Genomic DNA, 14,083 nt, shown 5'->3' on the forward strand with positions numbered 1-14,083 from the left:
ACTCTACGATTTGCAAATAACTTCATAAGAAACTTTTAAAGAACTTACTAGATTCCTTTCATTATTCTTCTTCACCACACGCCATAAACTTCATCTATCGTTTCAGGATTGGAACTTCCCATCTTGAATGACACTCTTCCTCTACTCCTGGGTTCATTACACTGTTAACCCAGTGACCAGAGTTGGCCTTACAATCAGGCCACCTAAGAAAATGTTTCAAAGATCTGTTCTTAAACCGATAACCATATATATGGAGAAGAAGAGAAACATAAGGAAGGACACAAAGGATGTATTATTTAAGATTCTTCATAAATATTTCACAATAATAATTTTACAAATATAGACCTATTATTTATTTACTCCCAGCACTGGTACTGGTTAACTGGTGGCCATGACAGGAAATGGCAGTTGAGGGCAGAGGCTCAGAGACATGTTGGAAGAGTTGGTCTTTGTGCAAGGAATAACAGTGAAATATACTTAATGATGTTACAGGAACTGCTGAAAATGTTTCACTCTTTCCTCAATACATATCCCACACTTCTCATTCACACATACACAGATGTACAGGATGAGTCACAACTTTTTCACCTCCGATAGCATTTTGACTACTGTTGCTGCATAAAGTGTGTTTGATGTGAGTTGAAGGATGTCAATGGGGACATCGGATGCACATAATTAAAACTCTGTTAAGGGTATATGTACGTGAACGATCACAAAATCAGAAAATGCAGGCTCTAAATTTCTAACATTTTATAAGAAAATGAACTCACAATTGGAAAAAAATTACAAGGTACCACAACAAGACTTATTAGAACTTAAATATCTGACAAAAGTATAAAAAACGTTACTATAATATTTTTTAGAATTCACTTTTTACTTTAAATTAAATTTTCCAAAATTTGAAAATTTTGACACATAGACTATTATTTCATAACTCCACAACCATTAGAGATAGAATTCTGAAATTTTGTACACTGATTTAACATACATTTATGCAAAAGATAGAGTACAATAATGCCATTTCTTTGAAAATAGAAAAATTATGTCACAAAACATTATGTAAATTTTAATATATTTGATATAGTTCAAATAAAAAATTAATTGTATTAAAATAAACAACTCTACAAGTCTGAGAGTAGTCTACTTTTCAGAAACAAGTGTTTACTACATGCAGGAAAAATATTAAAGATGTCAGAGAGACCATAACAATGTTATTGTTACCAAATGATGTAACTGCAGAATTTTTTTTGTTTTTTTCATACTTTTATGCTCGACCATGCCGAAATGTAGTAATTATACACCTGGTAGCAGACCTTTAATGCATGTCATTAAAGTACACCTACTCATTAAAGGTCAGGTCTTTCAGCCAATGACGACTCAGGTTACAACTGTTCAGCCAATGACAGGTCAGCTTTCTACCGTTATAAAACCGCAAGTATCAATTATTCTCGGATATGCAATCGAAAGAGAATTAGCGAAAAGTCACGGAGGCTGGAAATCCAATACTGTCGCAGAAGGTTATGTTCTGTTACTATAATAATTAGCGTTAATTGTAAATAATATTCAAATAAATTAAATTTGTCATCTCGTTTTTCAATGACTAATTTAATTTCAGTGTTATCTCTGTAGGTTCTTATGGCCTAGCAAGGTCAATGTGGACATCTGTTCCTCGGAAAAAATCAATACTTTCGCGTCTGCGCACATCTCACAACATAGGAACATTGCTCAAGGTCCGACACAAATAAAATTAATAATATCAAGTTAGAAATATGGTCGAGCATAAAAAGTCGTATGAAACTCACCTATAATGGTAATTAAGAAGCTCGTATGAAAATTATGAAACTCGCTTGCGCTCGTTTCATAAATATCCATACTCACTTCTTAATTACCTTCATTATAGGCTCGTTGCATAATGTACTATTATAAAACTGGTTTGAAAAATATTATTAGTAACCTTTTTTATACATTTATCAGATATTTAAGTTCTAATAAGTCTTGTTGTGGTATCTTGCAATTTTTTGTCCAATTGTGAGTTCATTTTCTTATAAAATTTTAGAAATTTAGAGCCTGCATTTTCTGATAATATTTGTGGTCCTTCACGTACATATACCCTTAAGTGAAATAATTTGTAAGATTAAAAGGTCACTTTATATTTTTAAATGTGACTATAAACGTTTTGGTTGGGTTACAGGTTTCCTGAGTGGGGAGTCATCACAACTTGAAAAAGAGATAGAATCTCCGCGTGTAAAATAAGTATTTTATTTTAGTATTTATATTTTTATTGCAAGCATAAAATGATACTGTATTTAAAACTGACAATAATAAGCAGTAACATGTGTTGTAAGAGATGTTGAAAATTATTCCGCTCAGCGACAATACATTCCCAACATCTGTGTATGAAATTTCAGTTAACTTGCGTAAGATCCTCAGGTGTGATTTTAGCAATTTCTCGTCTGATATTTTCTTTTATGTCCTCTATTGTATACAGCTTATTCTGATAGACTTTGTTTTTCAAGTACCTCCACAAATAAAAATCACAGAGTCACATTGGGGCCAGAAGCTGCCCACAACCCAGAATTGATATGTAATTTTGTCTTCAAAAATCTCTGCAATACAAGTACGTGATTCGTGAGCTGTGTATGCAGTAGCAGAGTCCTGCTGAAAGAATGACTGCTGGCATTCAATGTCAGATTGTTCGAAAAAATGCTGTAATAAGTCTCTTCGATATTTTTATGAGACGACGTGGCCATGCAATCCAAATCAAGCTTCATCTGAAAATATTATAATATATTAAATTCAGGGTACAATCTTCCAGCAGTAACATTCCTCACTATCCAGCTACAGAATCAAACTCTAGTCATGGAATCTCACGTGAACCAAATTAATTTTGAAAAGTTTTAATTTGAAGTAATTTAGTGGCATTTGATGATGAGGATTTTGAAACGCCTGTTTCCTGATCAAGTGAATGGAGGAATTTTTGGAGAGTGTTTGAATCATTTCATCTAACGTTTTTTTCTTAGGTAACACATCTGTGAAATTTAGAAACTCCACAATTTGTGTCCAATTCTTTTGAAATTTTGTGGGTGTATACATCTGATAAAGTAAAATAACATACTAGATTTCAACATTCTGTCTTAAGTAGTTTTGAGATTTTTTTTTTTTATATTTTGAAACCCCCCCCCCCCACTTTCAAGAAATGCCGCTCATGTCATAAATATTCAATGAGGACAATGAAACTCTAGGATTTTATAGCATTCCTATGATACCCAAATTAAAAAAAAAATTAACCAAACTTTGAAATCCTACACTAAATTACAAGGAATGTAATACGAATACAGAAAAAAATTTAACCCAATTTTTAATTATAATGTATTTGGGAATGTGTATGCACAATTTGAAATAAATATCTAAAAAAACTATGACATGAAGAACATCTTGAACATGGTGATGTGTTGGAAAAACTGAAGCGAAAAGAAAAAAAAGAAAAAAAGGATTTTAAGTTAAACATAGTTGTAGAACATTCTCATATCTCTAGAATTGCCTTGAACTATATTGTAGGTCCTTCAGACTTCTTCTTAGCTTCCTCCTGTGCATCTTTCTTGATGTCCTGTAGGTGAATTTTGAATGTCTGGTGCTTTCTTCTAAATGACGTACATCTCTTTTTTTACATATTTTTCTACTCTAAAGCATACAGCCTTACCTTATATTTTATCTTTCAAATTTTGAGTGGCGTCACATCCCATATTAAACTGACTTCTGGCTGCTAGTACTGCAATTTCAACTTTTTTCATAGAGATGAAAGTCTCCTTGGGACACTTTTTCCAAATAACGCTGTCGACACGTTTACAGACCTTTAAGAATGACGATATATACGCGTACATGTAAATGGCGTGAACGATTCTCCAACTAAGATTAACAAACAACTGCGTAGATAACATAAACGGCATAGTGGACAATGTGTACACGCCAGACAGCTTCATATGCACAAGTACTGGAGACACGGATGCGAACTCGCCCGTCACTGCGCTAGCAGTGGACCGCCAGACATCCGCACTTTTTCCATGCAGCTTCGCTTTAACAGCTCTGTATATCTATTACAATTCCAACACCATAATTTGAAGTGTGTCTCCTCTTATACCAGGTGCCATCATATGACACAGAAATGTCAACATTATTCTCATCTAGATCAGGATTAGTGCTTAGATGAGCTTGGCATAAAACAATGTGTGCCTTATTCAACACTTCACCTGTAAGAGCTGACTACCTTCAAATGATTCTAACAGATGGGAATTATAAGTAGATGCACTCATACAATTCATGTTCATGGTCATAGAAAATTGTTCCATACCTGCATGTCCAGGAAGGCTTCTACCATTTGTCTACCTCAATCAGTTTTGGATTCAGCACCCCAAGAAACCATAAATGTAGAATAAATTTTTTAGAAAAGTTTTTATGACTCTTAATTTTGCACTCATACAATTCATGTTCATGGTCATAGAAAATTATTCCCTATCTGCATGTACTTTACCCAATGCCAAAAAGGCTTCTACCACTTGTCTACCTCAATCAGTTTTGGATTTTTTTTATTGGGTTATTTTACGACGCTGTATCAACATCTAGGTTATTTAGCGTCTGAATGAAATGAAGGTGATAATGCCGGTGAAATGAGTCCGGGGTCCGGCACCGAAAGTTACCCAGCATTTGCTCGTATTGGATTGAGGGAAAACCCCGGAAAAAACCACAACCAGGTAACTTGCCCCGACCGGGAATCGAACCCGGGCCACCTGGTTTCGAGGCCAGAAATTCTAACCGTTACTCCACAAGTGTGGACATCAGTTTTGGATTCAGAACCCCAAAAACCATAAATGTAGAATAAATTTTTAGAAAAGTTTTTATTTTTTATTTTATTGGGTTATTTTACGACGCTGTATCAACATCTGGGTTATTTAGCGTCTGAATGAGATGAAGGTGATAATGCCGGTGAAATGAGTCCGGGGTCCAGCACCGAAAGTTACCCAGCATTTGCTTGTATTGGGTTGAGGGAAAAACCCCGGAAAAAACCTTAACCAGGCAACTTCCCCCGACCGGGATTCGAACCCGGACCACCTGGTTTCGCAGCCAGATGCGCTGTTACTCCACAGGTGTGGACAAAAGTTTTTATGAGCCTTAGTTTTGCAGCTGTGTTATTTATTTTGAAATACTGTCATCCGATATTCTTCCGGTAGTGTATAACATAGTGAACGAAAATACACACAATACGAATGAACAAAAGTGTACTCAATTACACAGCAAACGAAACTGAACGAGGTTGAGTAATACGCACTGTTTACAGCTAAGGCGCCTGCAAGACTAATCTTGTAAGAGAAATGGGGGCGGCCGCCAGCTGTGCAATCGGTGAGTGCTGCCTTCCTGCCAAGCTAATGCTTTCCAAGCAATGCCGGAGACTGCAAGTTGCGTCATAAATGAGAAATCTGTTAGATTATTTCCTTAAAAATGACCAAAAGATAATAAAAGATCGAAAAATGCGAAATAAACGTAGGATATATTAGTTCGTGTTGAAGTGAAACGAGTTTATATTGCATCCTGCAATGCCTGTGATGTCTCAGAAAAAAAAAAGATATTTCATCAACTCCTGAGCCCAAGAAATAAGATAAGTGTGTGCGATCTTGAGCTGCGATTTCAACATTATGAACATTTGAGTAGGGAGTGCTTGAGAACATATTTATTTTGCAGTGGTATTCAAGCAGCCAATAAACTAGTCAGCTTATTAGCGCAGATTATGTAACATATTTAATACAAAAATGTATTATGTTCACATTTAAGAATATGAAGTTGACCCTGTAATCTTACAAATTATTTCACTTACATCAATTTAATTATGCGCATCCGATGTCCCCACTGACATCCTTCAACTTATATCCGACGTACTTTATGTAGCAAGTCAAGTGTCTCACCCTGTACATATACACACACGCACATTTTTCAAAATAAAGGTACTCATATGTAAACATTATAAATACAGACACCTCACACCCTACTATATGATTATGTTTACCAAGTTTGCTTTCCAGCAAGGAAGTCCTTCTTACACCAACGCAAAGAGTCTGTCACTGATGTGAACACGTCACAACTTTCCTCCTGTAAGGCCTGGTGTTGCAATCACTACTGCATCGACTTGCATCAGAATCTTCAACCTGAATTAAAAACAGAAAACAAAAGACTATCTTAATAAATATGTTGCATCAAATATACTACTTACAACATTTATCTGCAGTATTAAACTGCAGTTATTAGGCTGGGAGCATGGCATGTAGGGGTGCACAACAGTTTTTCTGTACACTGTATTTGCCACTCTATGCCCGTGTGCACCATTCTCGATTAAAATTTGACTTTGGTTAAGTCGGCACTTGACCATCTTACACCAATTTGCGGAGTATCAATCTCGATCAAAGTTAAACAAGTGAGTTGATGATGATCAAATTTGATCACGGGTGTGGGACCGATTATCTTGAATTGAACATGGTCAAGTCGAGAAAACCAAAATGGCGGCACGATTCGACGTACTTGATGGAATTGAAGATGAAATGATGTATCTTGAACACGCAAATCACTGCGGAAATAACAGAATTGGTGTTATTGTAGAAAGAGTAAGTTTGTAGATGAATAATAAAAATGTTTTTTTTTCTCAAAATAGACTAATGTTTTATATATATATATTTTTTTAATCCAATGCCACCAGGTTGTCTTTTCGACATTTCTGGTCTTCTCTCCTGGCCGTGGCTTAGTTGTAACACACTTCTGAGGTTGGGGCGCCTGGAAGGCGGAGTTACATTACCCCGATGATGTGATAGGATGATTATGATAATGTGGTGCCAGGAGAGGTCTTAAATCTAAACTTAACCTAAATTCCAGACCATGGACGAACACAGGAATAATTCCCTTTAAGGAAAAATTCCTGTGCTCTAACCGGGAATCGAACCCGGGACCTCATGAACTATAGCCAGAAGCTCTGACCACTAGACCATGAGGCTGTTTTATATAAGTTTCTGCTTTGGAAGATCGGCACAAAATATTATTTAGGCCTAACAGTCCAATTTTGTTAACATAATAATAAAGTAGTTATTCTATGCTGGTAATAATATAGTAAACTAAATGACCATTTTGTAGAATGCGAGATTATCACTTATTAGCTATAGATTTGCCGTTTGAAACTATTAGGACCTCCATGACGTTTTGGACAATTAGGCTATGTACGCTTCAATTAAGAGAAATTACACGGATACCTTCTCCCCTCTTACTCCAAAATTCCAACCTTGTGAACACAAAATAAATGGATAAATTTCAGAACAAGGATACTTTCCTTTCCCTCTTACTCGAAAATTCCACCTTGTGCATACAAAATAAATTGGCACTAAAAACTTACTTTTCGTATGCATGATGATGCGTATTCGACATACACAGACAAATTGTTTTTTTTTTTTTAATAATTGTTAACGAGGTATCCGTATACTGAAATTTTCCCAGATAAATTATTGGCACTGAAATGTGTCTTTTCGTAAGCAAGATGATGAGCATTCGACAAATACATACAAATCTGCTCTTTTTAGTAGCCTATTTCAAGATAATTGTGAGTGAGGTATCCGTATACTGAAATTTTCCCAATTATTATCAATAATATGAAATAACCACTGTATAAATTACGTTACAAATTATATGGAATTATGTAAACACGTATAACTCATGTTGAATTGTGAGGTTAAATCCGACCAGGTAACCTGCTTTTCTCTTAGAGAACTTCCGTCAGTGCTTTTATTCTCTAATATGGATGCAGAATTGCTGACGAGTTCTAAAAGAATTCCCACTTCGAACTGTGAGAAGTTCGGTGCTCTTTTCTTTTTTTCTTCCATGATTATTGAAACTTGTTATTTGAAAATTGCGCGGATGTTTGAAACAGTCCGACAAACAAAAACGAAGCGATAATTGACAGAGTGCGTTCGTTCGCTGTTTTATACGCGGTAACCTAGCGCTCAGATGATTCTTCTCAAGCGAGCGTACCGTCAGCTGACGGTACTGAGTTGATCGAGGGAAAATGTCGGTGCACCGCATCTGTAACTTGATCATTGTCAAGAATTAACCATGTTTCCGTGATTGCTGATAAACGGGCTAGATGATCGAGAATGGTGCACACGGCCATAGAGGTATTACATGAACCAAACATTGGTATGTCACTTCAGACTATGACGACTAGGGTGCGAATTCACATGCACTAAAAATGGCGAAATATGTATGCGCCTATGCACGAAAAATCAGGACATATGCAGTAAAAATAACTACATATGCGCCATTAAAAAAATATCTTATTTTATTTTATTTTAAGCAATTTACTATTATGTTGGTTTTTTTTGTTCTTTGTTGTTTGGTTAAATGTCCGAAATCGGGTCGGAATTTCATAAAATACACCAATAAGACAAACTGGCACCTAAGCCAGAAGATAATGAGTTTGGGTGGTCAATTTCTTTCCCCCTCCATTGCATATATCACCAATTAGCTACATATTACTAGGGTGACCAGATTCACATCGATAGAAAAGAGGACAAAACTTCAAAAAGGAGGACATTGTTCGAAAAAAGAGGACAGAAAATATTATGTACTTAGATTTAGGACTAGGCCTATATTATACTATAAATTACGTCAATATCTATTTTATTACAGCAGCCTATACCTATGATAAAACTTAATAATATAAAATGATTTTTAGAGTTAACTACATATGAAAGTCAAGAGCACTATAATTATTATCAACAAAATACATAAAAAGACCGCACAAAATGTGAATTTAATATTACTTTATAAGCAAAGAGAGTTATAATCGTTGACAAACAGTATCTTCCATTGATGCTGCTGCCACTTACAGATGAATTACTTGAAAAAGGCGTCAAATCAGATAATTTCAAAATATCAGGCATATCTACAAGTTACGAAAAGGGGACATTTCTTGATTTTAAAAAAATCCGCCCAGACCCCAGACAAAGGCCTAAAAAGGAGAACATGTCTGGACAAAAGAGGACGTCTGGTCATCCTACATATGACACTAATCAGACTTCAGATGCATACAAACAATTGTTCTTCCTCCAACACATATCGTCAAGTGAGATGTACTGCCTGATAATAGCTGTGCATATCAGCCGGAACCTCAATCAGAGGTAATTTTTCTGTTATAGATCAGAATAATGGAACAGTTGTTGACAGAGTATTTCAATGGCATGTATTGAAAATGTTGTTGTTGTTTTCTAATGCCAGGCATTTGACAATAAAGTCATTTGACCTCTTGCACACCAATATTTTTCAAAGATATTATCATGGCCAGCCACTGAAGCACAAATTTTGAGGTGTTCCGAATCCATTTCTTGGTTTGAGTTGCACAATGGACAGTTAGGGGACTGATATATTCCAATTCTATGCAGGTGTTTGGCCAAACAATCATGGCCTGTTGCCAATCTAAATGCAGCTACAGACGATTTTCGTGGTAAATCGGGAATTAATGTATTGAAAATAAAAGAGTGCCTGTAGCATAGGACTGAACGTTTGCTTGATGGTGTTTGGCTACAGGGAGAGAAATCATAAAGATGAGTTTAGAGATGAATTAAAATTAAACATCAAATACTGCAAATAATTTTCTATACAAATAAAACACATCAAATGTTAATATTATTTTGTTTTTTGCACTCCCAATTGTGTATTCCCTTGGTGAACAAAATTCCATTTGCACAAAAAAATTACTTAACCCCCTTTACCCGAACACATCCAACTTACTGACAAACTCTTGTGTTTAAGCATGGAAAGTAATGGGGCATGAGGTGGCACATTATCTGAATTTTGTCTTTATGCAAAACTTTTGTCGATGTGTGTATTTTGGCTAAACTAGCACTGACTTGCTTCCTTGTACTTCACTCACACACCTTCAACTGTTTACAGCCCTCTCCTCAATCATACCAACGTAACTTTGGTGACATTACGAAAGTTTCACTCTAGTGTACACTCATATACCAAGCTATGACAGGTTAGGTTAGGTTACATAAAGATTAATTTTTTGGTCCTACAGAATTATCTGTTATGGTTACCATTGGTTATTAATGGAGACAAACTCACTCTGGCGCCGGGGATCAAACCTGAGTCCTTGCTCTAACCACTGAGCTATGTCGAGGCCCAATCCACAGCACCAGATCGAATCTCTCTAAGGCCACAGAGGGAAAATACCAAAGAAGAGATTCGATCCAGTGCTGTGAATTGGGCCTCAGCATAGCTCAGTGGTTAGAACACTCGGTGTGTAGAATTGAGGACCTGGGTTCTATCCCTGGCGCCGGAGCAAGTTTCTCTCCATTAATAACTGATAGGTTAGGTTAGTTTAATTTTGGCTTTTATTATGCCTTGCATACAGTGAGGGAAGTGGAAAAAAACAGAGGCGGTATGCTACCCCAAGATTTTCCCCTGGCATACTTCGATTTAAAAAGGCGTAGCCTACCACCCTCCCTTTTACAACATCCATAATCCATGATATATACCATAAGTAGTTTCATTTAGTCAGTAATGCGAGTCTTTGAAGCTTACGCAACACATTAAATTTCTTAATAAAATAATTTCAAGTTACTTCAGTTATTTACTAGATCATTTTACAATATCCATTGAGAATTATCATTTAAAATAATGTTAAAGCTTCAAAGTGCGAATACGTAAAATAGTACTGTATGTAACCCTATTTAAATATTAGCTAAGTAACGATATTTGTCATTGACAAATATTTTAAAAGAATAAGATCTGATGACAGTCACTAAATTGGCAACAATGGCCGCCACAAGGTACAGAACACAGCCTTCTATACTTGAAATGCCACCTTTGTTAAGCGTTCCAGAACTTGACTTATCGAATAAATGTGTCTAAATACGCGTTGAATACAGTTCCAGAAGGCTGTGGTTTAGATCTATGAAGCAAACCGATAGTAGTACTCTTTGCTGTGCAAGAATGTATAAACAAATTTTTGCAGGTGACTTTTTTTTCAGTGACGGTATGTCATTTTTCACTAATGGTATGTTTTCTGGCCGTGGAAACCAGTGGTGGTATTCCATACCGGTGCATACCGTCTCACTTCCCTCACTGCTTGCATATACGCATCGGTGATGGGTTAGATTAGGTTAGTTTAGGCTTTTATTTTGCCTTGCATATATGCTAGGCAAAGGCTGGTGATTTTTTGTTTTCTGATGTCAGTAATAAAGTAGTGTAATGGTGGATTTTCACTTCCGAAATCAACAGGACCAACTAAACGCTAGTTTCAAAGAAGAGAAAGTTCAAAATATTGAATGATTATAGAAGAATCAAGTCAGACGAATAGTTCAGATTAACTCTTGTGGGTTAATTACAATGTGCAGTGTTATCCTTTTGCACTTACAAACGTCTCTCACACTTACCTTACGTTATTTGTGATGCAGTTGTGCAAGAACTTAAGTATTCATAAGAAGAGTGTAACCACACAGTTCACAGTCTTCACCATTGCCATCTAACTTCACGGAGGTTTACTCAAACATCCTACAGAACAGAAAGGTTCAGTTGTGTTAGTAATTGATAAATTTAACTTTGTTATTAAAGAGACATAGATATTTATGGGCTACAGTAAGTGTTAATCTGAAAAGTTCCACATAAGAAACTATAAAATGCAAGAGCATATGATTGTGGAGGAAAGGTCTTCTGTCAAATACAGATATCTTAGATTCGAGAGATGTTAGAGTAGGTTAAGACTTAAGTCACTGTTTTGGTTTTCCTTGCTTATTCTCCTGTAAAGGTAAAAAAGGTAAAGGTAGCCCCGTTACGTGCCATGAAGGCACATGGGTGCAGAAGGTAGAGTCCATGCTTTCTTGACCGCAGCACTAGAAGGAAGTGGTGTGGTCGGCACCACGCTCTGACTGCCTTTTACTCCCAGAAAAGACCCGATACTCAGTTTGACAGGAGGCTGAGTGGACCTCAGGGACATTCTGGAAATTTGGAGACGAGAAAATCCCGTCACCACCACCCAGGATCGAACCCCGGACCTTCCTTATTCTGTTGTACAGGTTTATATTAGCAGCATGCAGAAATATGATAGTTTAGTTTGCGTTACATAACAACTTAGATCTGTGTTATAATTTTGATAATTAATAAGACATTTGTGACACTTTCCTCTTCTACAAATTTCGGCTAAACTGACTTGTCACTGATTCCACCTTACGAAAACTCGCGTTTTCTCTGTAATCAGCAAGGAAACGCACGGGAATTATATATGTTTCCCTTCCCTTCTGCTTCGGAGTGATCCCACCTGCCCACAACTCTCCTGCTGAAGCCACTTTGAGAGCAAATTTCCACCCTTATTTCGGTGCGAAATTGGTATCGGAACTCTATTCTTCTTTTATTTACTGGGAACAGATGCATTATAGGACCCACCCCGAGTATTCCATAGTATCGAATATATATTGTATATTTTCGATTATTATATCAAGTATGCCATCTTAACAAAACTAAACACATAGTACTATAAACATGTTGTATAATTTAATAAAACCAACAACAATGAAATTAAGCTCATATTAGTCACCTTTGTTATACAATATATTAAATGTTATTCAAAATAAAGTTAAAGAAACAAACCAATGCTAAACTTTAAACACAGTAACATTAAACTTTCAAACAATACAACAATGAAATTAAGTTCATATTAGTCACCTTTATAATATATTATAAAATACTAATTTTACTCCATTTACATTGCATTTTTGGTCCAAGGAAAATACTAGAAGCCATATACGTAAATATATTTGTACCTTAACTGGTAACGTAATTGTAAAGAAATAACTCATTGCAAATTAAAATATCGGTACGCTATGTATTTTTTTTTCTTTATACCCGCTGACGAAATGAATTTGATAACTTTTTAGCATATATTAGTAGACGACGACGACGAAGAAGAAGATCTACTGAAAATCACTTGTCCTGACTTTGTTACTAATATCAGTGGCCTAATTCTGAAATGAACCGTGCAAATGAAGCTACACTTTTGCTAAACAATACACCTATCCATTTTTAGGATATGCAGTAGACTAAAGTATAATTGTCCTATCCGTGAGTATTTGACAGGAGTACACAAATTATTTGTGAGGTTAGGTACCATACTTACAGCTTTCCTATCGTTCCATATAAGATCTAAAAAGTTAATGTAATACACTGGGTGGACTTTTTTTTTTGTCAATTGGGCCACAATTGTAATGCCACTACATAGAGATCTTTATAATATTTCATAAGACTAGTTATTACAATATTTAAATGCCGGCACCTTAGTGCCTTTACAAAACAGCCATTTTATGACATTTAAAACACCCACTACACCTTTTCCTAGCTTGATATTATTGGTTTAGAATAAAAACTGAGGAATTACTGTCAATATTGAGTTCTAGATTACCAGTTAGCATTGCTCCAATTTTCTCTCCTAAATCCGACTCGAAACTTTACCAAATACCATACCTTAGGTTGGTAAACATTTGACTTACGCCGCACCAGTGCAATGCACTCAATCAAGGACAGATAGACTGACCGGTCAGTGAGCCTGGAGGAACTAGTGCTCACAATAATTGAGCGAGTCTGGGCTGACGTGAATGAAACAAGTTCGTATGTTCATGTAGTGAGACGGTCCAAACTCGAACCGACCACAATTTTATTTCAGAGATCATTCAGTAGATTATATTGTGTGCATTGTGTTATAGTGACAATTACTTTAGCTAGTGTATTTTTACGATATATATTACATAGTTTATTTAATGTATTTAGACCTCTAAAATTAGTTGCTGAATAGCAATGTCATTGGGACGGAGTAATGAGCATGAGGAAATTCAAAAGAGAATCAGTGATGGAGTTTATGAAGTGGTGAAGTTGGTTGGTCGAAGAAGTGATGTTTGGGAAACATTTTCAATAGTATTAGATAGTGAATCTAAAGCTCATGTTGGCTATGTGCAATGTGATATATGCAAAGCAGTGCTTAAATTTAGGGCAGGCTCTGGCACTACGC

The 14,083-nt window shown here is 35.9% G+C and overlaps 1 long non-coding RNA gene across 1 annotated transcript; it reads right to left on the reverse strand.

Annotated features, from left to right (window-relative positions):
* Nucleotides 1–277: 277 nt before the first annotated feature.
* On the reverse strand, nt 278–13,617 carry LOC138711050 (uncharacterized). The gene is made up of 3 exons (XR_011335342.1): nt 13,481–13,617; nt 11,463–11,580; nt 278–6,194 (listed from the first exon to the last, which is right to left on the reverse strand). It is a non-coding gene; the product is annotated as an uncharacterized lncRNA (long non-coding RNA).
* Nucleotides 13,618–14,083: the final 466 nt, after the last annotated feature.

The sequence above is a fragment of the Periplaneta americana genome, chromosome 12 (genome assembly GCF_040183065.1).
Source record: "Periplaneta americana isolate PAMFEO1 chromosome 12, P.americana_PAMFEO1_priV1, whole genome shotgun sequence".
Classification (NCBI taxonomy): Eukaryota; Metazoa; Arthropoda; class Insecta; order Blattodea; family Blattidae; genus Periplaneta; species Periplaneta americana.